The sequence below is a fragment of the Hyaena hyaena genome, unplaced genomic scaffold (assembly GCF_003009895.1).
Source record: "Hyaena hyaena isolate Hyena2069 unplaced genomic scaffold, ASM300989v1 scaffold_475, whole genome shotgun sequence".
In the NCBI taxonomy this organism is placed as follows: domain Eukaryota; kingdom Metazoa; phylum Chordata; class Mammalia; order Carnivora; family Hyaenidae; genus Hyaena; species Hyaena hyaena.
Genome location: NW_024081109.1, coordinates 1,123,816 through 1,149,561, shown reverse-complemented (window position 1 = coordinate 1,149,561; position 25,746 = coordinate 1,123,816). Strand labels below are relative to the sequence as shown.

The 25,746-nt window shown below is 40.4% G+C and overlaps 1 long non-coding RNA gene and 1 pseudogene across 1 annotated transcript; one reads left to right on the top strand and one right to left on the bottom strand.

The window, feature by feature from the left end:
• Nucleotides 1–271: 271 nt before the first annotated feature.
• Nucleotides 272–2,016, bottom strand: LOC120246642. Its single transcript, XR_005532094.1, has 2 exons — nt 1,919–2,016; nt 272–556 (listed from the first exon to the last, which is right to left on the bottom strand). It is a non-coding gene; the product is annotated as an uncharacterized LOC120246642 (long non-coding RNA).
• A 22,416-nt stretch (nt 2,017–24,432) lies between these two features.
• On the top strand, nt 24,433–25,029 carry LOC120246635 (annotated as a pseudogene).
• Nucleotides 25,030–25,746: the final 717 nt, after the last annotated feature.

Sequence of the window (25,746 nt, the reverse complement as noted above, 5' to 3'; positions counted from 1 at the left end):
AGCAATTAAAAATCACTTGGTGATGGAAAAAGGCGATCACAGAAACCACAGTGCAGAAATACATGACTGGAGGACCGAAGTTGATTAGGACTAATGAAGACACTCATATCTGCATTGAGATAAATAATCCCTCATTAAAGACAGCAAGGTGTTAATGTCTTTTATACAATTAAAGGGGGAAAAAGCGCACTAACAATTACCATAAGAGCTTTCATTGCTCGAAATGAACCATTAATATAAATGAATCAAAGACAGGATTGGAGACCTTTAGTAACATGTTAATATTACTGTTGTATATTTTAGGAAGCCGTTGTGTCCCACTGAGAAGTTACACAGCAGTTCTCAAATTTCTGATTGACACTGGCCTCTGACACGACCAGGGCACCTCACTGAGGGTCACAGCTCCATTTCTCATCTTGACACCACTGAGATTCGGACCTTTCCCGGAGTGGGATGCGGCTCTGTGCTTACTCGACGTTGTTCGCATCATGGCACACGCAGAGAACAATGCCCTTTGTTCAGCTCTTTGGGCAGATTCAATGACAGATATGAAACTCTGTAAGAAAAACAATCTGCAATAAATATAGAAGTGTGTGTTTTTGAATGAGTGTTTTCATTCTCTTTGGGTAAGTACCCAGTAATGGAGTTTCTGGATCATACGGTAATGCTATTTTTAGTTTCCCCAAAATCTTAAAAATAAAAATTACTATATGATTCAGTAACTCCACTACTGGATATTTACTAGTTCAAAAACATATATACCCCATGTTTATTGTAGCATTATCTACAGTTGCAAAGATATGGAAGCAATCCAAGTATTTATTGATAGGTGAATGGATAAAAAAAGTGAAATATGTATATAATATATATATTATATATATATATAATGGAATGTTATTCAGCTTTTAAAAAGATCTTTCAAGTTGTGGCAACAAGGAGGAATCTATTGGATATCATACTAAGTGAATTAAGTCAAACAGAGAAACACAAATACCATATGATTTCACTTATATGTGGAATCTAAAAAAAACCCAGAATAAATGGACAATCAGAGACAAACCCATAAACACAGAGAACAAACTGATGGTTGCCAGAGGGGAGGGAAGGAGGGGGCTGGGCAAAATGGGTGAAGGGAACTGGTAGATACAGGCTTCCAGGTGTGAAATGAATAAGTCATGAGGAGAAAAGTGCATCAGAGGGGACACAGTCAATAGTATGGTAATAGTGTTGTATGGTGACTGATGGTACCTATCCTTGTGGGGAGTGTAGCATAACATACTGAGCTGTTGAATCACCATGTTGTACACCTGAAACTAATGTATGTCAACTACACTTCAACAATACATATGTATATATGTGTATATATATGTAATTGCCATACTTTATATAATGATAAGAAAAAATAAAACTTTCCCATAAAATTTGTTCTATTTCTTAATTCAATATTTGAACTTGATTTTACCATCAGATTTTTACTTGAAATAACCACATGCAACCTTTAATAGGAGCTTTTGACAGTGCTGTCTTCATTTGATAGTCATCACCAAGGGGAAACCTTCACAAGTTGGTGATAAAACAAATCTAAAATTACTTGTACAACCTTTCAATGACTTATAACATTTGAAATGATCTTTAAAGGATCTAATGTCCTTTTCTTTTATCAATACACGTGATATAGACTTTCTTAGGATATTGCTAATGGATTAGCTTTTGAAGGTGATAAAATGATTTACACCAAGTACTCCAAAATTATAATAAAGCCCAACTTGCATAAGTCACATCCTATGAATAGTTTGGGTGACACTAAATGGCTATAAATGAACAGTAATATCTCTGCATTCAAGGCTGAATCTCTGTGAGGATGTAGCCACCGGGAGGTCCCGCCAAGATTCCTTCCTCTCACCCGGACACGTCATACCTTGTACCACACACACCTTCCCAGGCACCTGGAAAAGAACTTTCCCAATAGCTGCCCCCTTGTCCACGTGTCCATTGGTGTCCTGGGCAGCTCCCATGCCCAGGTGGCGGAGCTTCTCATTGACCACCCTCAGCGTGGGATGGTAGACAATGAGCATCAGACATCATTCATCATGTCACCATCTAGTGACGGAACAGATTATCATCAGGAGCACCTGGTTGGCTCAGCTGGTTAAGTGTGCGACTTTGGCTCAGGTCATGATCTCAGAGTTTGTGAGCTGGAGCATAGGTTGTCTGCTGTCAGCACAGAGCCCGCTTCAGATCCTCTATCCCCTCTCTCTTCCCCTCCCCAACTAGCACACTCTCTTGCAAAAATAAATAAGCATTAAAAGAGAAAGAAGGTAGAATGGCTTCTCATCAGACTCTGCTGTATTTGGATCATCCTCCAGAGAATCCAAGAATAAGCCACACATAGCAAGAGATAAACAAGCCAAGAGTTCCCATCACCTTGGCAGGTAGAAAACCAATTTCTCAAGGAAAATCTAAATTTGTTTATGAAACAGTGGTTGGGAAATGTCTGAAAATATAAAGGGACTGATTCTGTGGTTAAACAGAGGACCCATCTCAGCTCTGCCATGTGTGAACTTTGAGACTTTAGAGAAGCCACCTAATCTCTGAATCCACGCTGCTATCTGTATAAGGTAAGAGAATGGCATAGAGCAGGGAGCTAGGAAGACAGAGTAGGGAGGAGACAGAGTGAGGAAGGATATGTTGGAAAATTAAATTCTGGTTTAAGTTTCCATCACGTAAGTAGAGCTAGCTATTGTATCTAGAGATGTAGGATTTATTCATTTTACACATATTTATATTATCAGGCAAAAAACAAAACAAAGCAAAGCAAAACAAAACAAAACAAACACCCTGTCTTTGTGGGACCTTAAATTGGCACAGATTACAACCCAAAAAGTAAATAAGTGAATTACAGAGCACAGTGTAAGTACAAAGGAAAATTAACCAATGAAGAGAAATAGAGCACAGGATGGGAAAGGGCACTGACAAACAGAAAGACAGAGATCCCGGAAGGCCTTACAGGTAAACTACAACTAGGATGCGATCAGGGAACAAGTCACATGGAAATTTGGGAAAGAAGATTCCAGAAAGAAGAATTATAAGCCGGAAGGCTTTGCAGGGAGCTTGCCTGCGTGTGTTCAGGAGCTCCTGATGGAGGAAGCTGGAAGGAACCAGGGCAGCGGAAGATGATGTCAGAGACAACAGGGCCCCCAGAAGGCCTAGCTGAGCTTTAAAACGTAGGAGATTGGCTGAAAGCACCAGGATAGAAGGTGCAGAGAGAGAAGAAATGAGGACTGAAGACTGAACCATAAGGCATTTTAATATTAAGGGGTAGAGGAAACAGGAAGAGCAAGCAAGAGAGAGTGAGAAGGAGCAAGAGTGAAATCAAAGAGTAATATCCTGGAAACGAACACAGAAATAAAATATTCCAGTAAAGTGGACTGATTCTTGAAATTCTGCTGCTAGATAAAGTAAAATGAGATTTGAGAATGTTCATTGCACTCAGCATCATGGCGATCTTTTTTTTATCATAAAAGTAGCAATTTAAAATGAGTTCAAGAAATAATGGCATGAAAAAAAATCAGAAACAATGCATATAGACAGCCCCTTATCAAGACAACAAAGTGCAGGGGAGCGCCTGGGTGGCCCAGCTGTTTGAGCCTCCAACTCTTGATTTCAGCTCAGGTCATGATCTCATAGTTCACAGCGTGAAGCCTGCTTGGGATTCTCTCTTTCTGTGCCCCTCCTCTGCTCCCTCTATCTCTCAATAAATAAATAAATAAATAAATAAATAAATAAATAAATAAACTTTAAAAAGAGAGAGGGAGCAAAGTGGAACAAAGAGCAACAGCCTGAGAAGTTGGATCAAGAGAGTTTTTTTTAATGGAACATGAAGCACGTGTGAAAGTTAATAAAATTGATGAAACAAAAACTGCTGTTCTAAGAGAGCAGGAGAGCCGACCACTCGGGAGCCTGTGTAGATGGGAAGAGTGGGGTCTGGAGTGCAAGGGCTGGGATGGTGTTGGTTAAGGGTGGGTGCTCCTCACCCCCAGAACAGCCAGAGAGGCCACGTAAGCATGTGCAATATGACAGGCAGGGCGAGGTAGTGGCAGGCGCTTGATGGGCTTCTCCCTCTTTCCCCAGAGATAGGAAAGAACCGTTGCTGAGAGTGGGAACAGGAGGTCTAGGGGAAAAGGCTAAGATACAGAAAAAAAAAAATCATGTGGCGGTTACCAGACTAGGGAAATGGGGTGGGATTTTTGGACAGTGCACCGGTCCATGGGACGTAAAGTGAGATCAATCGGCAGGTCAACACGATCTGAGATTTTGTACTTGTGTTTGTTTTACATCCGCATTCTATCGCATGGGTTCAGGTGTGAACAGAGGAAGGTCACACTCCACCAGGTTTGGGATTTGCCAAAGATGTGGCAGGAAGTAAGGGAGGGGTGTGGCCCCTGGGGACTCAGTCAGTTCAGCCTCTCACTCTCAGTTTCAGCTCAGGTAAGCATCTCTCCGTTGATGAGATGGAGCCCCTTGATGGGCTCTGCGCTGACGGTGTGGAGCCTGCTGGGAATTCTCCCTCTCTCCCTCTCTCTTTCTCTGCCCCTCAAAATAAATAAATAAACATTTTTTAAAAAAGGAATAGGGGAGAGGTATGGGAGTCAGGGGTATAAGGAAGGAAGGGATTATGGTATTGGGTCACTAAATGTAAGTTTGATAAGGCAGGACGTGAAAATATGGCAGGATGGATAGATAATATGTTCTACTGGGAGTCACAGGATTCCCGGAGTCCAGATACCATAGACAGTGAGTGGAAGATAGGAGGTGATGGTCAGAAAGTGAACCATGTGAAATTGAGACTTGTGAGTTTCTGTTTCTTAGTCATGACATCTGTATAGGCCCAGGAACAAACTTGAGAGGAAGATATAATGCTGAAATTCAAGGATTAGGGAGGGAGCAGAAGTATTGGAAGACTTTTATTCCTAAGATTGTTGCACATTTATACATTTAATCCCTACGATTTCTTTATGTGTGAGAAGAGTGGGACTAACTTAACTCTAAATAGACATTAGGATTGCCAGAGGAGCCTTTAGAGAATAGAGATGCTGGTACCACACTAGAAAGATTGAATTAGAATATGTGAGGCGAAGGATGTTTGTTTGAGAGTTTAAAAGAGAAGTATAAAATGTGTTTAAAATGCAAATTCATGCAGTCCAAGACTAGAAAAAGAGTAACAAAACAATCTCCTTCTCCCCCAGTCTCCCACACTGCCCAACACATGATGTGAGTGCTCTGATACTTTGGAATGAATCAACGAAGTAATACAGACTTTATGCTTTCCTTGCCAGTGCTTCTCAAAGTTGAATGTGCACATGAGTCACCTGAGATGCTTGTTAAGATGGAAATTCTGACTTAGCCAGTCTTGACTTTGGCTGAGTTTCTCCACTTCACAGGATGCCAGGCTGCTGATACAGAGAGGACCCTCTGACTAGCACAGTGGTGAGAGATCTTTTTGGGTCACTGGATGTGCATTGCTGAAAGTGGATGCCAGGCCAAGAGGGTGAGTTAACTTTTGACTTGTCAGAAGGTAGTAAGGTCTAATGCATACCACGGAGCAATACATGATGCTGCCAAGCTTAACCCCAACCCTCACCAGGACATTCATGGGTGAGGCTGCTTTTACTTCCCACCTGTGTCACTTGTGTTTCCACTGGCCCTAAATCAAATTTGGCCTCACTTGTAACCCAGTCCCTGACTCCACCCCTCCCCAGTTTCTCTGCCCCACACACTCCTCCCTCTTTCCCCACCTCCCTTCTGCTGTAGGGCAGAGGCACAGGAAAAAAGAAAACAGTGATGGAACAGTTGTGGAATGACTCACAAGATCACTGCTTGCATCTGAGGAACATCTGGGGTCACACATAAAGCAAAATGGACTGGCAAAACCTGAACCTACAAAAATACCTTTCTGTAGTGTTTGTGCCCCAAATGCATCACCTGAATGTAATCATAGGAAATCATCAGACGAAACTGAAATGAAAGTCAACACTTGGCCTTCAAAAATGTCAAGGCCACACACACACACACACACACACACATACACACACGAAAAATGTAAGGAACTGTAAGAATGAAGGAGAATAAAATGAGATCATAGCTAAGTGAAACATGAAATCCTAGGCTGAATCCTGTTCCTGAATAGAAAAGGTGATTGGATCAACTCAATTTGAATGAGGTCTGTGCGTTGAATGGTAACCATATATAAGTGTTGATTTCCTGCTTTTGATGGATATATTCCGGTTATGGAGAACAACGCCTTTGTTTTTAGGGTAATGGGTATCATGTCTGCAATTTACTCTCAAATGATTCAGAAAAATATGAAATAATGTGTGTGTGGTGTGTAGTGTGTAGAGAGAGAGAGTATGTAAAAGGTATACAGAAATCCTTTGTATTCTTCTTTCAACATTTCTGTACATTTGAAATTACTTGAAAGTAAAACTTTAAAGAAACAAAAACTGATTTTCTAATATCTTTTCTCTTTTTTCCAGTTTTATTGAGAAATAATTTATATAAATTACTGTGTAAGGTTTAAGATGTCTAACATGATGATTTGATTTACATATAATGTGAAATGATGACCAGAGTAGGTTTAGTTAGCATCCATCATCTTTCATAGATACAATAAAAAGGAAAGAAAAAGAAAAATCCTCCTTGTGATGAGAATTCTTGGGATCTGCCCTCTTAACAACTTTCCTACATATGATAGAACAGTGTTAGCTATATACGTCATGTTGATACTTTACATCTGTAGTACTAATTTATCTATGATTGGAAGTTTGTGCATTTTGACCACCTTCCACCAATTCCCCCTTCCTCAACACCCTGCCTCTGGTAACCACAAACCTAAACTCTTTTTCTATGAGTTGGGTGGGTGTTTTGTTTGAGATTCCACCTGGACGTGAGATGATACAGTAGTTGTCTTTCTCCGATGGATATCACTTAGTATAATGCCCTTCAGGTCCATCTGTGTTGTCACAAATGGTAGATGCCTCCATCAGCAGAGCAAAGAAAATGAGCAGATAACATGGACTCCAATTTTGCATCTTGAGAAAGTCTCAGTGGCCCTATTCCCTCATAGTCTCTCACAAGGAACACAGTTGCCCCTTCTGGTGCTGAGAATGACCCAGAGAGAAAGGCAGGCTGCAGGCACCTGGTGCACACAGGGACACTCAACTCAGAAGAAAAGTGGATGAGGAGAAGGGAGAACCCTTTCTCAACAACTCCCAGGAAGCACCTGTTCCAGGTCACAGGAAACACACATGACTATTAATGTACTAATGAATCCTTCCCACTCAATCCCATTTGAGCCTCTGGTTGCACAATTATCTTAACTGTAAACTTTAAGAATCTAAGAACTGTGCTTCATAGGAAATTCCAGTGCCATGGAGGACTAGAAAGAGGCACAGAAAAGTCTAAGCCAAATTATAGAAGTTTGCACTTCATCTCTGTGGACTGGTTTCTGAAGATACAAGGAGAGTGTGGTCAAGGACACGTGATGGCAATGTAAACTGGAGGGGGTGAGAGCAAACGCGGAAGGGCATCTGATGTTACAGGTGTGAGGAGGGACAGCAGGCAAGACTCACTGGTGGACCGGCTGGGTTGGAAGAGGAAGGAAGGGGGTGGGGACAGGCAGATTGAATACAATGAGAAAAAAGAAAACAATGCAAGGAGTTTCAAATGTAGGAAAAGCTCAGAACATCAACATAATTTACCTTCTTTGAAGCATTATATTTGTTTATACCTCTGAATCGTGGGACTTTTCAGGTTAATGGATTTTGGTTAATCTTGGCCAGGTGTCTGTTAATCATGCAGTTTGGATCCTGGGCAAACTTACTTAACCTCATTATAATTTAAAGCTTGTTGCTAGGTAACCACATCCAGGGTTCTTTCTGATCTCTCGATCAAGATATCTGTGCCAAAATGTATGTAAGCTAATTTGAAGGTTAGAGAGAGCTGATATACTTTTTATGAGAACTTTTTAATCATCTTTCATTTATGGAACTATCTCTGCATGAACAAAGTTAGATATTTTACCACAGAAGCTGCATGTTTGCTTGCCTGGTCTTCTTTTAGCCCTCTTTTTTAAAAAATGTGAGGAAATAGAGTAGACTCCTCCCACTGAATGACCAACAAATCTCTGTCCTTGGATCCATGAGGCAAAACAAGTTATAGAAGAATGAAGCAGCATCATGTGGGGCGAAAATTCAAACACCTTTCCCTGTACCTTCTAAGTGAAGAAATGGGAACTCAAAGAGAGAGAGAGAGGGCATGTTGAAGCAATTGGGTGCCTAGAGAGAGAGCAGCCCTTGGAGGGTTGCCATGGTGATGGGCTTATAGACAGATGAGTTAGGGGTCCTCTGGAAAAGGTAAGATGAGACATAGCTTTCTTAACCTAACAAAGGTCATTTTAGGCCCCTTAGCCATTTTGTGACCCATGTCTGACTGGGATGACCTGACCAATAAATTTCTTGCAGAACTGCCTGGGATATGTTCCAACTGTAGAAAAATAGACCATGATAGTTAAAGAGTTTAAGGAAATAAAGAGAATGCAAAATCCAACACCGTCTACCAGGCCTAAAAATAGCCTAACCCTATCAGAGACAACAAGGCAATGGTAAAACTCCCAGTGCTGTTTCAAAAGTAATGAGCTAGTGCACATTCTTTTGTGGTTTTTGCAGGATTAAAACCCCTCTGAGAGGTCAACCCCAGACTAACTGGATCCAGAGAACCCTTGATGTAGACCCTTGCTGGCCCCCATGGCTTCAATCAACCAGGACCTGGATTCTGTCCACCAAGGATGACTTTAGCCCCAATTCTACTCAGAACTCTCCTTGGCAAGACCCTCCCTGAATGTGCATGCACCCTCAGCTTAAAACCTCCCCAACTTTGTTGTTGAGGAAGGGGAAGGCACAGCTGTGAGAAATATCCTGGTTCTCCCCTTACTGGTTGCACGTAAAACCCTTCCTTTTCCCACTCTTTTGGCCTGACCTCCATGAAGAGGCTAACAGTTTCAGGACCACTGACTTTGGCATTGGAACTGTGGTCTATGGGACACAAGGAAGGAATGGGATGACTAAAGGTGGAAACAGTGTCTAACGGACACCTGAAAAACATACTACTTATGAAATTACTCATCAGCCTTGCTCTGGGGCTTGTATGGGTACTGATTAGTGGTCAGCATCCTGTGAATAAACGCATATACTGTGTATATATCTTTCTAATGGCATGAAACAGCTATAAAATATAATGGTAAACACTTCCTGTGTATTTATCCTGTAAAAAAAAAAAAGCCACAAAAATACAGTGTATCTGTAAAGACTATAGAGAAGAGTGTTAAACGCCAATGATTATATTGGAGAAATCAAAACAGAATGCTTTGAAAGAAGTCACCAGGGTGCGGCCATGAGTTAAAATGCACTTCACAGGACACCTGGGTGGTTCAGTTGGCTAAGCATCTCTTGATTTTGGCTCAGGTCATGATCCCATAATTTATGAATTCGAGCCCCATGTCAGACTACTTGCTGATGGAGCAGAGCCTGCTTGCGATTCTCACTGTCTCCATCTCTCTCTGCCCTTCCCTTGTTCTTTCTCTCTCTCTCTCAAAATAAATAAACTTAAAAAGACATGCTTCAACAATTATATTTGAACAAAATATGCCTCAGATGTGATGCATTTGGCACAGCAAACAAAATCAAATGAGACTAGGGAATATTTCCCATAAAATCCTGACGGTGCATTCAGTCACTCCCTTTTCCTTGATTTTATTTTTCTCATTAAAATCCAATCTATGACACATTTAAAGTTCTCTCCCACCTAACAGTAACAGGTTCAAAGCAATAAGCTGCACATACCCTGGGGGAGAATACCCAGTGAAGACTCTCTGATTTCTAAACTCTTTATAACACCTCGGTTAACATGACCTGAGATCATCGCTGATTACACAAACCTGACACACCTGCCAGGCAGGAGTGGGTGAAATATGTTGATAATAAATACAAGAATGCTGGAATTGAGCCACACAATTGTTTCCTGTTTTATGAGGAAATGTGTTTAAACAATTCAAAATAAAGCTCGAGGGAAAATTATTTCTGCCCTGGACATCTAAAAGCATGGATGGTGGGTCAGCCATTACTATTTTAATTGTTAAACTAAATCTGGGTTGCTTACAGTGATGCATTAGGTTTTTTAATTCACCAACGTTCTTGCCTGAAAGCTCAAAAACTAATAATCTTTTTCATGCTATTGCCAACAGCTTTAGCTATTGTCAGAAAAGTTCTCCTCTTCCAATGGAAACCTGAAAATGAACACACAAACCACCATGAACAATTTAATATCTTCTTTTCATCTCTATTTACTACCATGGGAAAATAAGACTTCAATTTTTAAATATATTTACAAGGAAACTCATCATCCACTTAAGTGACATTAATTATCTTCCCTTGAAATGTTTTGTTGAAAGTTAGTTAATTCTGAGAGGCACCTAGCTGGCTCTGTTGGTAGAGCATGCAACTCTTGATCTTGGAGTCATGAGTTTGAGCCTCATGTTGAGGGCAGAGATTATTTAAAAATAAAATGAATGAAAGACAGAAATTCTGGACTCAATACTGAACTTATTGAGAGATATTTCCATGGTTCTCCCTAAGCAAAGCCAACAGGATATATAACTAAGGCTATTCTTATAAGGTATTCTGTTGAACAGAAAGATGGAAGGAAGTCACCATGCCATTTCTGTGGTATTTTGTGCTGCCAAGAGATAAGACTTATTTAATGGCCCTCATATAAGCACTGCCATTCTTTTAAAAATGTCAAGTTTGGAAGATTCACCAATCAAAGGCAAGCCCATAAGGAGCTCATCAACTCATATGGGAGAAACCACTGAACAGGCAGTGATAGTGTAATAAATTCGTTAGCATGTAAAGAGAAGGGGAGTTTACCCACTTAGCCTTTTTTTTTACATTTATTTTTGAGAGACAGAGCGTGAGTGGGGGAGGGGCAGAGAGAAGGGGAGACACAGAATCTGAAGCAGGCTCCAGGCTCTGAGCTGTCAGCACAGAGCCCGATGTGGGGCTCGAACTCACAAACTGTGAGATCATGACCCGAGCTGAAGTTGGTGCCCAACCGATTGAGCCACCCAGGTGCCCCATGCCCACTTAGCTTTGAAAAGGTGGTGAGGGCTTCCCAGATGACACCACTTGAAAGCTGCATCCTTGAACAAAATGATAAAGAGCCATGTAGGGATGGAATTAAGGAAGACAGAAGACGAAAAATGGGAAAGGTGCTCCAGGTGGTGAATACAGCACATGGAAATGCTACAGACTAAACAGCTTGAAGCTTCAAGAAATAGCCTAACATTGACCATAATCAGCAGAATTTCTCAGGTGGGGTCCACAAGCCCCTCCGTACAAGTCACCCAGCTTGTTGCAATGCAACTTCTGGGGCCCTGAAGCTTATCTACTACCTCGGAATCTGGAGTCCAGGACTTTGTATTTTAAATAAGCATTCCAGAGAATTCATAGGCACTCTGGATTGTATATCACCTGACAAGGCAAAAGTCTGGGAAGGGAGGAATTAGCAAGGGAAGATTCTGGTGAGCTGAGCAGTGTTGGACCATGAAGTTCTTGAACACCAAAGGTTTGGAACTTGGGACTTCCCTGAGTTCCATAGAGGAGCTACAGCCAGAATCTACATAAGAACAAAAAGGGAATAGAATTCTACTTTAGAAAAACCACTCTAGAGGCAGCACGGAAGAATGGATTTGAACTGGGAGAGGCTCAGGCAGAGTTATCCAGAAGACAAAAGAATTGAAGAGAAATAGTAAGAAAGCAGGACTGACTAGAACTGGTGATTGATCCAATGGGATATGGTGGTAAAGGGGAGGGGACATGTTATTAAGGATGGGGGTTAGGGGGGACATCAAGAATGATCCCTCGTTATGGTCCTGGCTTGAGCACTATGTATAGAGTGCTGATCACAAGGGGTGACAGTTACATTCAAAGCATCTGTAGAACTCAGGGTCAGGAGGCACATTTGGGATGGAGTTAGAGACTTAGAGTCATCAATACACAGATGGCAACAGAAGCTGTGGAAAGTACAAGCTTACGGTGCCGACTTTCTTCATAAACAAGGAAGTAGAGTTATTTCCCAATATACTAAGAAAAAAAGGAGATGTCAGACAACTCAGGAAATATAAAATAGCTCCTAAGAGGCCACAAGGGAAAACACTGAACAAGGAAACAGAAAGCATTAACGGCTCATCAAATAAGGACAACTTGTCATCCCTCTAGTTGTGTTGACGATGTTTTTCTCCTGTAGCACTTCCCCACCAGGGGGGCAGGAAGGGAGAAAGGAGGCAGCTGGAGTGCTAGGGACTCAGCCTCTCTAAAGAAGCAGAGGGACTATGGGCACCTGGGTGGTTCATTTGATTAAGCATCTGACTTCAGCTCTGGTCATGATCTCGTCGTGGGTTTGAGCCCTGCGTCCAGCTCTGCGCTGACAGCTCAGAGCCTGGAGCCTGCTTTGGATTCTGTGTCTCCCTTTCTCTCTGCCCTTTCTCTGCTTGTATTCTCTCTCAAAAATAAATAATAAGCATTGAAAAAAGAGTTCCTCAAAAAAAAAAAAAGCAGCAGCAGCAGAGGGACTAAAGGGCCCGTCTTGCCTTGAAGGCTTTCTCCCAAACGCTGAACTTACTCCCCAAACTCAGATCCAGGAACAAACACCTGCTAATCTTCTCTTCAGTGTGGTTCTGCTTGCCCCTTGCTTGTTAGTTCCTGTGCGTGTGTGCATGTGTATGTGTATAAATGAACACCCTCTGTGAATACAATCACTGTTCCCTGACTATTTACCAGGCCTACTTAGGTAGCAGTGAAAATTGAAATTATTTCCTCTTATTTTATGGTTATATTTGTCTACAAGCAACAAGCTAGTGTGATGATTAAGTAGAAAAGATGTTGAAGCTGTATTCTAAATTCACTGTTAATTATTACTTCCATCCCTAACATGTCCAAGCGTCACTTCCTCTGCTTCTCTCTCTTTTTGAATATCTTCTCCCCTAGGTTTTCCATAATCTCCTACTTATTCCATATAGCCAAGCATATCTAAATCGAGTAGCAAATGATTTCCCTTCCCCACTCTGCATGCTGAACTGGAATAGGGAGGGATGACCCCTGACCAAGCACACACATGCTCTTTCCCAGTGTAACTGGGGGGTATCTTCCTGGTTGAATGTGGTGGCAGCATTCTGGCCACACTTTTCTGCTAGAAGAGACTTTTCTGTAAATCCAACTTTCCAGGCCTCTGGAGGTGCCTCATTCCTTCCATTCTTGTTCAACCTCATGGCTCTCAACAGTCCACAAGCTCCTGGTATTCTTCCAATAAATTTCCTCTTCTTCAATAAAAAAAAAAAAAAAAAAGATTTTCAGTCCTGCCTACTATTGTAGTAGTTTCACATGTCCCCAAATTTTTTGAGATTTTATGACATAAGCCCGTGGTTGGTTGGTTTGTTTTCTGTCCATTCACTCCTCCTTTGTGGCTTTCAGCTGCTATGGAGTTACCATTCCCTCATTTGCTCTTCCAAATATTTCTGACCTCTCAGCTGTGTAGCTTGCCTCTTTTTTTTCTCATGGGTTATCTCTTCTTCATTCCTTTATCATCATTTCAGTGGACTTTGGAGAAAGGTTAGAGATGAACTCATGGTTCAAGCCACCATGTGCCACCAAACTTCTAAATGTGTTGGGTACTTCATGTATGGATTTCTAGAGAACATCACTATTGTAGCTGAAGTAAAATGCAATTATCAACGATCCAAGAAGCAGAACCATGTTATGGCCAAAGAAATAAATAGTGATGTTAGAGGAGGAATTGTAGTCTGGCAAAAATCCAGTTTGTATAGAAATCAAATCCTATTATAGTATTATAGGGAAAACTATGTTATTCAGGACTGAGGTTTTGTGGCTGTGGGTTGAGCCAATTATTTTAATTATACTCTTGGGGAAGCTATTGGGATTCAATGAAAGGTGATTGATTTCCACTGGCATTCAATTTAGCACATTGCTTTTGAGCAAAGAGACTTGACATTTGGCTTAACAGTGTTAAGACCACGGTTTGATGCTGAGAAACAAAAAATGTGAGCTTTTAGCAATCAAATTAAGATCTTCAGCAAACACCATTAAAACTCAGAGGACCAGACTACTTGAGGCTGCAGGGATCATTTATAACACAGATGTTAGTATTCCTTCTAAGCAAACACATTATTTTAAAAATCTAGGTGCCTAAATAGGAGAATAGCCTAATAAACTGAGGTAAATCAAACCCATAAAATATAATGAACAGGTTAAAAGTAGGGTTTCCCCATATGGACAGATATGGCTAGACCTCTAAGACATACTACTGAAAGAAGAAAAAAGCTGTTTCAAGGAGTATCCTCCAGGAAAGTTGGGGGGACGGGTACTGAGACAAGACAGTTTGATTAAAGGAAACTTTCAGTCTTATTATGTTAATTAACTATTGCAAGGAGAATTATTAATACATCACCTATATGGTTAAAAATAATTTTAAGATGGGGCGCCTGGGTGGCTTAGTCGGTTAGGCGTCTGACTTTCACTTAGGTCATGACCTCGCGGTTCGTGGGTCCGAGCCCCACGTCGGGCTCTGTGCTGACTGCCAGCTCAGAGCCTGGAGCATGTTTCAGAGTCTGTATCTCCCTCTCTCTCTGACCCTCCCCTGCTCACGCTGTCTCTCTCTCTCTCTCTCTCTCTCTCGAAATAAATAAAAAACATTAAAAAAAATAATTTTAAGAATAAATTTAGTTTCTAATTTATAAGTGATTAAAAATTTTTAAAAATGTTATTACTTTATCTTTGAGAGAGAGAGAGAGAGCGTGAGCAGGGGAGGGGCAGAGAGTGAGAGACACAGAATCTGAAGCAGGTTCCAGGCTCTGAGCTGTCAACACAGAACTTGACCCGGGGCTCGAACTCATAGACGGTGAGATCATGACCCGAGCTTAACCGACTGAGCCACCCAAGTGCCCCTATAAGTGATTTTTTAAAATGTTTATTTTGAGAGAGAGAGTGCGCACGTGGGTGAGAGTGCATGCGGAGCTGGGGTAAGGGGCAGAGAGAGAAGGGGAGAGAGAATTCCAGCAGGTCCCCTGCTTGTCCGCACAGGGCCTGACGCCAGGCTCCATTGCACGAATCTCGTGAGATGATTACATGAGCCCAAATCAAGAGTTGGCAGCTATACTGATTGAGCCCCCCCAGGAGTCCCCATAAGTGTTTCTCGAAAACAATTTCCATCAGGCGGTTTTCTCAACAAGCTGCGATAAAACAGTCCCATGGAAGGGAAGAGGCTCTAGTTCCAGATAAGACAGCATAAGCGCATCCATCCTGACTCCTGATGCAAACCAGTGATGAGTTTCCTGCTCTTTCTCTGCTGTGCCCAGGCATAGGCCCGAGGCAGCCCCAAACCAAGAAGAGTATACATATGGTGTGATTTTCTTACATGATGTGCCTGGAAGAGGCAAATCGTGGAGACAATGTAGAATAAAGGTTACATGGGGTTGTGGGGAGGAAGGAATGGGAAATTATTATTTAAGGTTTAGAGTCCCAGTTGGGATGATGAAAAAGGTTTAGAAATAGATCCTGGAGATGTTTGCACAACAATGTCTACATACTTAATGTCACTGAATTGTACATCTAAAAATGGCCAAAATGGTCAACTTTATATATATTTTTTACCACAATGGAAAAAAATGAGAAAACTGAAAGAAACAGAGCAATTCACAGTTAGAGTTGTAGACTTTAACATTCCTCTCTCTCCCCCATAGAGAGAAAATGAATACAGAAGGGATATAAAAGAACTAGATAATCAATCATCTGAATGTAACTGGTATGTGTAGAACATTACACTCTACCCGGAAAAAAGATCATGACCTCAGAGTTCATGAGTTTGAGCCTCACATCAGGCTCTGTGCTGACAGGTCAAGAGCCTGGAACCTGCTTCAGATTCTGTGTCTCCCTCTCTCTTTGCCCCTCACCTGCTCATTCTCTGTCTCTCTCTCTCAAATATAAATAAACATTTTTTAAAAATGGAAAGCAAACAAAACAAGATAAAGAAAATCAAGTAAACCAAAAGCTTGTTCTTTGAAACAATCATTAAAATTTCTTAACCTCAAGCAAGACTGATAAAGACAGAAAGGAAAGACACAATTAGCAATATCAAGAATGAAAAGGGGAGGAGAAATTGGATGGGGGTGTGACGGGGGGAAAAGAATGGGGGGTTGAAGGGGGTGGAATTTCACAACTGACTCCACAGAACTTACCAGGAAGAGGAGGGAATGCTCTGATAACTCTATACACAAAAATTCAACAATCCAGGTAAATGAACCCATTCCTGGGGAAAAAAATGTAAAACTTGACTTAAACCTCACAGCCTATACAAAAATGGGCTCAAAATAGATCATAGACCTAATGTTTATGTTTTATATAAAACATAAAACTATAAAGTTTTACAAGGCAATAACAGAGACAATCTTTGTGACTTAGAATATGCATGATACTAAAAAGCACAATCCTTAAAATGAAAATACTGATTAATTAAATAGCATTAAAATTTTAAAACCTTTGACCTGAGAAAGACATGGTTAAGGGGCTGAAAAGGGAAGTTACAGACCAGGAGAAAATTTTTGCTTGCACAAACAACTTGTGGTCAGGCTATACCAAAAAATAAATGAATAAATAAAATTCATATTTCTACATTAAGAAAACAGTCCAATTTAAAAATCGACAAAAACTTACATGTATCTTCATCAAAGGGGACATAAGGATGGTCAATAAGCATGCAGAAAAGATGTTCAACAATATTAACCATTAGGGAAATGCATATTAAAGCCACAGTGAGAGTCATGCCAATTAAAATGACTAAAATACCAAGTGCTAAAAGGTTGTGAAGTGAGTGGAACTCTCCAACATTGCTTGCAGTAATGCAAATTCTCACAGCCACTCTGAAAAATAATGTAGCACTTTCTCAATAAATTAAACTTACATTTTACCATATGACCCAGTAATCCCACTCCTAGGTATATACCTTAGAGAAAATAAAACTTATATTCACTTAAATACCTTTAGATAAATGTTTATAGCTGTTCTATCCATAATTGCCAAAAGCCAAAACAGTCCAGTTGTCCTTGAGTGGATGAATGGATGAACAAACGAAGGTCCAAGGATACAATGAAGTGATACTGCAGCAATGAATAGGAATGAACTATGGATGGACTCAATAACTTGGATGAATCTCAAATGCATAATGTTATGTTAAAGAAGCCAGTCTTGGGGCACCTGGGTGGCTTAGTCGGTTAAGCGCCAACTTTCACTTAGGTCATGGTCTCGCGGTTCGTGGGTTCGAGCCCCACGTCGGGCTCTGTGCTGACTGCCAGCTCAGAGCCTGGAGCCTATTTCAGAGTCTGTGTCTCCCTCTCTCTCTGACCCTCCCCTGCTCATGCTGTCTCTCTCTCTCTCTCTAGAAATAAATAAAAAATATTAGAAAAAAAGAAGCCAGTCTTAAAAGTTACATACTATATGATACTAGTTGTCTGATATTCTCAAAGACACAAAACCGCATTGACTTTCTATGATTCAAAACTCTGTACTGTTTATCAACAGAGATAACTTCTTTGCAATGGTTTATGAAAGCATCACTCATTTTCCCTCCTATCCCCTATAAATGTGACCTTTAACTCTAAATCTAATGTCTTCACCCTTTATAGATCATCAAAATACCATTTTTAAAGGGCTCAAGTGGAACACAGTTGTACATTTTAGAGAATCATATTCCCTGTAAACCCATTCCAATTACTGATTTCTTACCAGTTTAATATTTTTTGAACAAAACAAAAGCAAAAACAGAACACCTTTTAGCCACATCAGATAACACCCAGAAGGATTAAGTCTTACTACATCACGAATTAAAAGCAGATTGGAAAGAGGTGAGCTGCTCCAAGACCAGAAGTGTGCAATGCTGTTGAATGATTTCAGTGTGCCAATCACCCCAATTTTGTTTCATACCAAATGTACTTCTCTATTTCAAAATTTATTTAAACGTGTTTTAATCCAAACATATTTTTGGTCTTTCATTAAAATAGCATCCTACTCATTTCTGACAATCAATTATCATTGTGATTCCATTCTAATAGGATAAAAATTATAAATATCGTGCTCTTCTCTCATATCCAATCTTTTTAATCCTATTCGTGTCTTCTTTGGAAGTGATTAATTTATTTGCCACTTTGTGTTAGGCCCTTTTCCCTATGAGATTATAATACTGAATAGCCTTCCAGTAGGCTGCCTTGATTCCAAATTGCATCCAGGTTGACAAAAAAATTCTACAACTCCACGTTCTGAATGTCCTTTCTCTGACTCCCAATATGATTCCCATTATCCACTGAGTTAAAGCCAAAATACCCACTTCATGGAGTTTTGAAGAGCTTCCATAATCATCCTCAGCTTTTGTTTTGGTTCATTGCTATCTCTGGGTTTTTTATGTCATCCTCTGAGATGTCAAGAAGTTCCAATAATTTCTGCAAGTGTGTTTCATACTCAGTCTCATCTCCCTGACATAATTCACTAGAACCCATATTGCTTGTACAGTTGCCTCTTCTTGAAGGACCAAGTCAAATGGCTCTTCCAATAAGCCTTGTATGACCATGATAAGCTTGCTTACACGTTTGAGAGCTCTGATACGAATTTATAGATTAGAACACACACACACACATAGATTGTGCCTCTAGTTATCCTTTTGTTCCAATTTAAATATTGGATTTTCTTTGCATTTGATTGATAAGCTTTTGGGGACAGGGCTACCTAATGAGATGCAAAATAAATATCCAAATGAAAAAATAACTTCCCTACATAACAGCAATAACCAATTATAAAATGTACTAGAAAAAAATCCCGTTTATAATACCAAAACAATACCAGATGTAGGAATGTAACTAAAGATAAGCATGCAAAGCCTTTATAAAGAAACTTTATTGAAGAACAGCAAAGAGAACTATAAAAATATAGAGAGACATACCATTGTTACTGTAGGAGTCTTGATACTCTAAAAAAGTCAATATTTACCAGATCAATTTATCAATCTAAATCTGACTCAAAAAGATTCTATATTTTGATAAGCTGTTTCTAGCTCATTAAGAAAATAAAGCAAATGGCAAGTGTTTCTCCTAAACACTCTTAGGGGAAAAAATTATAATATCTAGTTGTAGCAGATATTCGAACATTTTATAATTATTCAATAATTAAAAGAGTATTGTCCTGGCATAGCAATAGGAAAATAGTAAGAGTGAGTCAAGAGGCAGAATTAGGTATAATATTATAAAATTAGGCAAATATATTGTAAAATATAATATGGTAAAGAATTAGGTATAATATTGTATGTTATTGTAACAAAGTAGCATTTCAAATTGATAAAGAAAAGATGGGCTGTTAAATGTATGATGAAGAATCTTGTCTTATGTTGTCTATGAAAAGAAATATCAAGTAAATTAAAATCTAAACATTAACAACCAAAACAAGCAATTCTACTTTCTGAAATTGTGATAATGACAGAACAATTTGAAAAAGACTGCATGTTTATCACAGAAGTAGTTAAATAAAGTGTAATATAACACTGCACCAGCATTCAGCCACTACAGAGTAAGGTACTTATTTGTCCTGACATTTAAAGCTTCCAAGAAACTGAAAAGAATAAGGTAGACTTATATGTCCTGACATTTAACGTTTCTGAGACATACTGCTGCATGGAAAAAGTAAGTGAAATGAGCAAACATAAATCTCGATCTTATGTTTTTCTAATGAGAGATACGAATGTATGTAAATAGTGAATGAGCTAGCAGGCTAGGTACTAAGCAGGAAATGCCAGTGGCCCCGCATAGCGGAAATAGAGGTGGGTATGTAAGCAAGAGATGGAAAAGTAAAGACTTTCACGTTTGACTCCAAGTTTTTCTGTATAGTTTAAAACTATGACTTGTGTGATTAAAAAAAGGAAGAAAAGAAACACATTTAATTAATTCATATCCCAAAAAGTACAGGAAAAGGGCCATTGCTTATTAGTAGAGATGACATTCCTAAAAAAAAAAAAAAAGCAAACTTTTAAAAGGAAAATAGGCATAGATTTGATCACATGAAAATGTCAAACCTTTTAGGTCAAAAAGACTCACAAACAGAATTAAAACTTAAGTCATATCTAAAAGAAGTAGTTTAAAGTGTATAACAGATGAAAGATAAATGGTCATTATATATGAAGAACTATTATTAATAAGAGGAATAACAACAACCCAACAGAAAAATGGGCATCTGAGGGGCGCCTGGATGGTTCAGTCAGTTAAGCATCACACTTCAGCTCCGGTCATGATCTTGGGGTTCTTGGGTTCGAGCCCCATGTTGGGCTCTGCACTGACAACTCAGAGCCTGGAGCCTGCGTCAGATTTTGTGTCTCCCTCTCTCTCTGCCCCTCCCCTGTTCTTACTCTGTCTTTCTCTACCTCTCTCAAAAATAAATAAAAATTTTTGAAAAAAGAAAAATGGCCATCTGATGTAAAAAGACATTCATAAAATTACAAAATTACAACCTGTCTAGGTATAGAAGAAATACATATTAAAACAGTAAGTTTGTCCATCAGATATACAATTTTTTCAAGATATTGACAATAGTCAAAGTTGGGGAGTGTTGAAGATTGCCAGTCACTCCCAAGTCCTCTTCTTGTGAACATAAATTGAACCTTTAGGGATCACAATATGCAATATGTTAAAACATACAAATGGCCTACACTTTGTCCCAGAAATTCCATCCCTGTCAATCCATCACTAATGAAATAATCACACTTATGAAAAATGATACATTTACAAGGACATTCAATGCTGTATTATATATGATAGTAAGAAACTGGAAGCTAAACATCCGTTGATGGCTTGGACATTGCGATGTTACCGGGGAACATTGTGGTTCTTGAAGAGAACAACTACCAACATTGAAAGATCTTGTTATGTTGTTAAGTGAAAAACAAATCACAGGCAAATAGCTGTACTGTATTCCTGCTCGTGCTGTAAAAGGATGCTGTGGATAGACATGGTGCTATGGACTGAATTGTGTCCAACCCTCACCTCGGAAATTCAAGTGTGGAAGCCGTAACCACCATACATCAGAACGTGACTGTATTCAGAGACAGGGCCTTTAAAGAGGTGATAAAGGTAAAATGAGCCTGTTAGTGTGGGCCCTACTCCAATCAGACACGTGTCCTTATAAGAGGAGATTGGGAAACACAAAGAGACCTGAGGGAGGGGCACCTGGGTGGCTCAGTCGGTTAGACTTCTGACTTTGGCTCAGATCATGATTTCACCAATCGTGAGTTTGAGTCCTGCAAAGTAGGGCTCTGTGCTGACAGCTCAGAGCCTGGAGCCTGCTTCGGATTCTGTGTCTCCCTCTCTCTCTGCCCCTTCCCCATTCTCCCTCTGTCGCGCGCTCTCTCTCTCTCTCTCTCCCACAAAAATAAATAAAAATTAAAAAAAAGAGAGACCTGATAGAGAAACAACCATATGAAGACACAGTAAGAAGGGAGAGAGGCTTCAGGAGAAACCGACTCTACCAAAACCTTGATCTTGGACATCCAGCCTCTAGAACTATAAGGTAACAGATTCTGCTGTTTAAGCCGCCCCGTCTGTGCTATTTGTTATGGCAGCCATAGGAAGCTAATATGAGTAGTAAGGATTTTAGGAAGATGTCCGCTCATTTGAAAGTAGATGTAACTTGGGGAGCCTGGGTGGCTTAGTCGGTTAAGCGTCCGACTTTCGCTTAGGTCATGATCTCACGGTTCGTGGGTTCGAGCCCCGCGTCGGGCTCTGTGCTGACTGCCAGCTCAGAGCCTGGAGCCTGTTTCAGAGTCTGTGTCTCCCTCTCTCTCTGACCCTCCCCTGCTCGCGCTGTCTCTGTCTCTCCTAGAAATAAATAAAAATATTAAAAAAAAAAAAAGTAGATGTAACTTCTGGAGCTCTAGAATGAGAGGGGAGAAAGGAAAGAAGTTAAATAGTATATATATACTTTCTGTATGCTTTCCTAGTACTAGAGATGTCAGGGCAGGCATTTATTTTTTTCATAGTTAAAAAGTAAAAGAAAAAGGAAAGACTATCACTCCAGTAAGTAGGGGAACACTCACCAACGGCACACGAAGTGAAATGTTAATCCATTACATGGTTTTTTAAACAGTAGAATGCAAACAGTATGTTTTGAGATCAGTTATACAGGGACCTCATAGGCTTTATATATGGGGTGCATATTTTTGAAAAGACTTAAAATATCACTTCTATTTTCAGAAGGTACATTTTCGCAAAAAAAGAAAACTCACCAGCAAGTCTTATCTTAAGGCTGAGAACCCTAGGAGAAATCTGTGGTCTCAGTTTCCTCTGCTCCATTTCCACTGCTGCAATCAGCCAACACCACATTTTGCAAAATCTAAGTGACTCAGAATTAAATAAACACTACACATATGAAACCAGAAACATCTGCACCCCACAATGGACAGCAGAATCCACAACAAGACTATCCTGGCTTCATCATACATGCTCCTTCTACCACTACCGGAACACAGATTCTGATAGATTTTCTTACTGGACAGTTGGTTCTGAGGACTTGCTTTTTGCCTACCTGGCAAAATGACAATTTCAAGGAAAAGAAGCAGAGGGATGAAGTAGTTGCCATTTCTCCCAAATCGACAACAGCTGGGAACTCTAAATTGTGGGCTAGATGCATAAAAATTCCACCAAAATCTCAAAATATCTCGAAGCCAAATTTTAACCAGAATTAGCACCTTACGTTCAACTGCCACCCTCCACCCCCAGCCCACCCCGCCCAGTGTGCAGAGTTTTGGATCCAGCAGATGTTATCTATTCGTTAAACTGAATCTTACTATGTTATTTTTGCCAATGTAAAATCTTTTTTTAAAATGTTTTATTTATTTCTAGGAGAAAGAGAGAGACAGGGTGAGCAGGAGAGGGTCAGAGAGAGACGGAGTCACAGACTGAAACAGGCTCCAGGCTCTGAGCTGGCAGTCAGCACAGAGCCCGACGCGGGGCTCGAACCCACGAACCGCGAGATCATGACCTAAGCGAAAGTCGGACGCTTAACCGACTAAGCCACCCAGGCGCCCCTGCCAATGTAAAATCTTGATCTCTTCAGACTGATGGCTTCATATCACCTTAACATTCAAAATCATATAACAAATGAAACACTGAAAAGTATAATAATAATTCCACCATTATTTCTTGGGGAAAGAATTAAGATTGTATTTGACATTTAAAGGATGGAAAGCAAAGCTTGATCTGTATCAGATATTGTGCAAGCAAATCGAAGGGGGAAGCCCTCCAGGATCCAGCTGATAATGGAGTGAGGCTGCCAGTAAAGAGAAAGCTACCTGCAAGGTGATAACTCTAGTAGCAGCAATATCACAAAGGTGTGACTGACGCAAGGACAGGGGCTTTATCCTTCTTGGAAAATAAAGGGTTGGGAGAAGATGGAAGAACGCCTTCATAGACGATGTTAGCTTTGAGCTTTGGTGGGTAGGAGATAATTCTGCAAGTACCTTGAGTAAAGCTTTCCAGGCAGAGGAAGCAGCTCACAAAAAGGCAGAGGTATGAGCATGTTGGGTTCTGAGTTTACAAGCAGCGCTGAAAGGCTGACGTCTAGTCTGGAGGGAGACCACTGACCACAATTAGCCTGGGACAAAATGGGAACATGATGTCTATGCAGTCCTATCCCTCTGCACAAGCCAACCAATTCCCCCAAAATGGGTGTTTTGAAGGGAGCCCAGTGTCTTCAAGCCTCTCCTTGGTGCCCCTGAGCCTCAGGATGTAAGCATGGGAACCTGCCATCTACCTCCCCTCTGATGCGCCCTCAAGGGCACGTTCCCTTAAACAAAATGGGCTTTGGAGAATGTTACCTGAACATCACACAGCCTCAAAAGGACCACAAGTCACTTCAGGACCCACGCCCCAGGTTCCTTGATTAGGGCCACCAAAGGTGCAGCCCTTTATCAGGAACGGGGAAAGAAGGTGTCAGCTAGCTGGCAGGCAGGTGCTTGGGACACCCCACATCCCAAAAGTCTCTCTTGATCTTTGATCAGTGAGTGAGTGGTTCTATGTATTGTAACATATAGGGCACACTTCCAAATTGCTCACAATTTCAAAAGTAAGCTAATGAATCGTCACTCTACACTAGTTAGATGATTTCAGTGAAAATCCGAGGGTTTGCCCTTCTGTGCTTTGGCTGCTAGTTGGCAGGGCATTCGTGGCTTTATTAGGGAAGCACCACACTGACTTAGTCTCACTTGCATGCCATGCTAGGTTAAATCCTGTTGGAGAAACAAGCACTGCGTGCAGAGGAAGAGAGAGCCCACATGCTGGAAATATTTTTTGAGATAAAAAATGAAATTCATTTAAAGACATGGAGAAGATGGTTCCCCAAAAGAGAGGTATTACTGCTCTGTCAGAAGTCCTTTCAAGCTTAGGTGATGACCATGTGGCTGTCTGGGAGAGGATTGGAACATCCAATGCTTATTGGGCTTTTCCAAGTACAGCTCTTCATGAAGGAAATGGAAGTAGGAGGTTCTAGAATCTCAGTTATCTGAGAGACACCGAAAGCACACAGACCTGCCAAACAGCATCTGGAAACTAAAATTAGTTGATATGAGCCAACCATGCTAGAAAAAGAGCTTTTTTTTTTTTAACTTTGTGACCAAAGGGATCAGCTAAGGGCAGCAGTAGAAAAATACAAAGCATGTGACCCGGAAGTTATAGAGGAAACACACCAAGAAAATAAAGTAGCCACAGAAGCTGGTAAAGATGGAGTGATCACATATTTGCAAAATCTTGGATGAAAAGAGCATTTGGATTTGAAAAAAATAAATGGATAACAAAATTTTGGAATTCCAGAGCACTGTGACTAAAAGGATTGAAATATTCAATGTTGGTGAAGGTGCTTGATGTATATTTTTATATCATCTGATTAAATGTATTGAATTACCTAAAACTGTGTTTATAATTTTATTAATTTTAAATAAGGTGTAAAAATAATAATAATACCTCCTTCTTGTCTCCTACTTCATAGCACTGTCTTTTATTATTTGTTTCATATTGTTTTGGCTTTTGGGTGTTGCTTTACTTGTGTGGCCCCATGCTCTAGCAATCCACACCCCTTCCAGGTCTTTTCTCCTTTGCAGAGGACTGTTTTTATACTAACAACATGGCACCCACTGGGGTGACCAAGGGAGACTTCTCTGCTCTGGCTAACGTGCTTTCCTCAGCCCACCATCTAATAGGACCCCAGCCCCAAGTGAATGGACATCGGATGGTGTATGCTCTGCTAAGGCATTTGGACTGGAGCAAATACCTCAGGCCACTGAGATCTACAGACACATCACTCTATGAACCAGACTAAGATTAGATCGAAAGGGGCCAAAGGCAGAGGCTCAATGACAAGCTTGTCTTTAAACAGTTTTTATAGGAAATAGCAACTCAAATTAACCTAAGGTCATAAGAATTATTATGAGATATTGGAATGGCAAACCTCAATCTTTATTTTTCCTAACCAGGTATTGTCAGAGTGCAGAGACAGGAAGAAATTTAAGATCATCCCCAGGTAATTACCTGCACCTCGGCTTTGT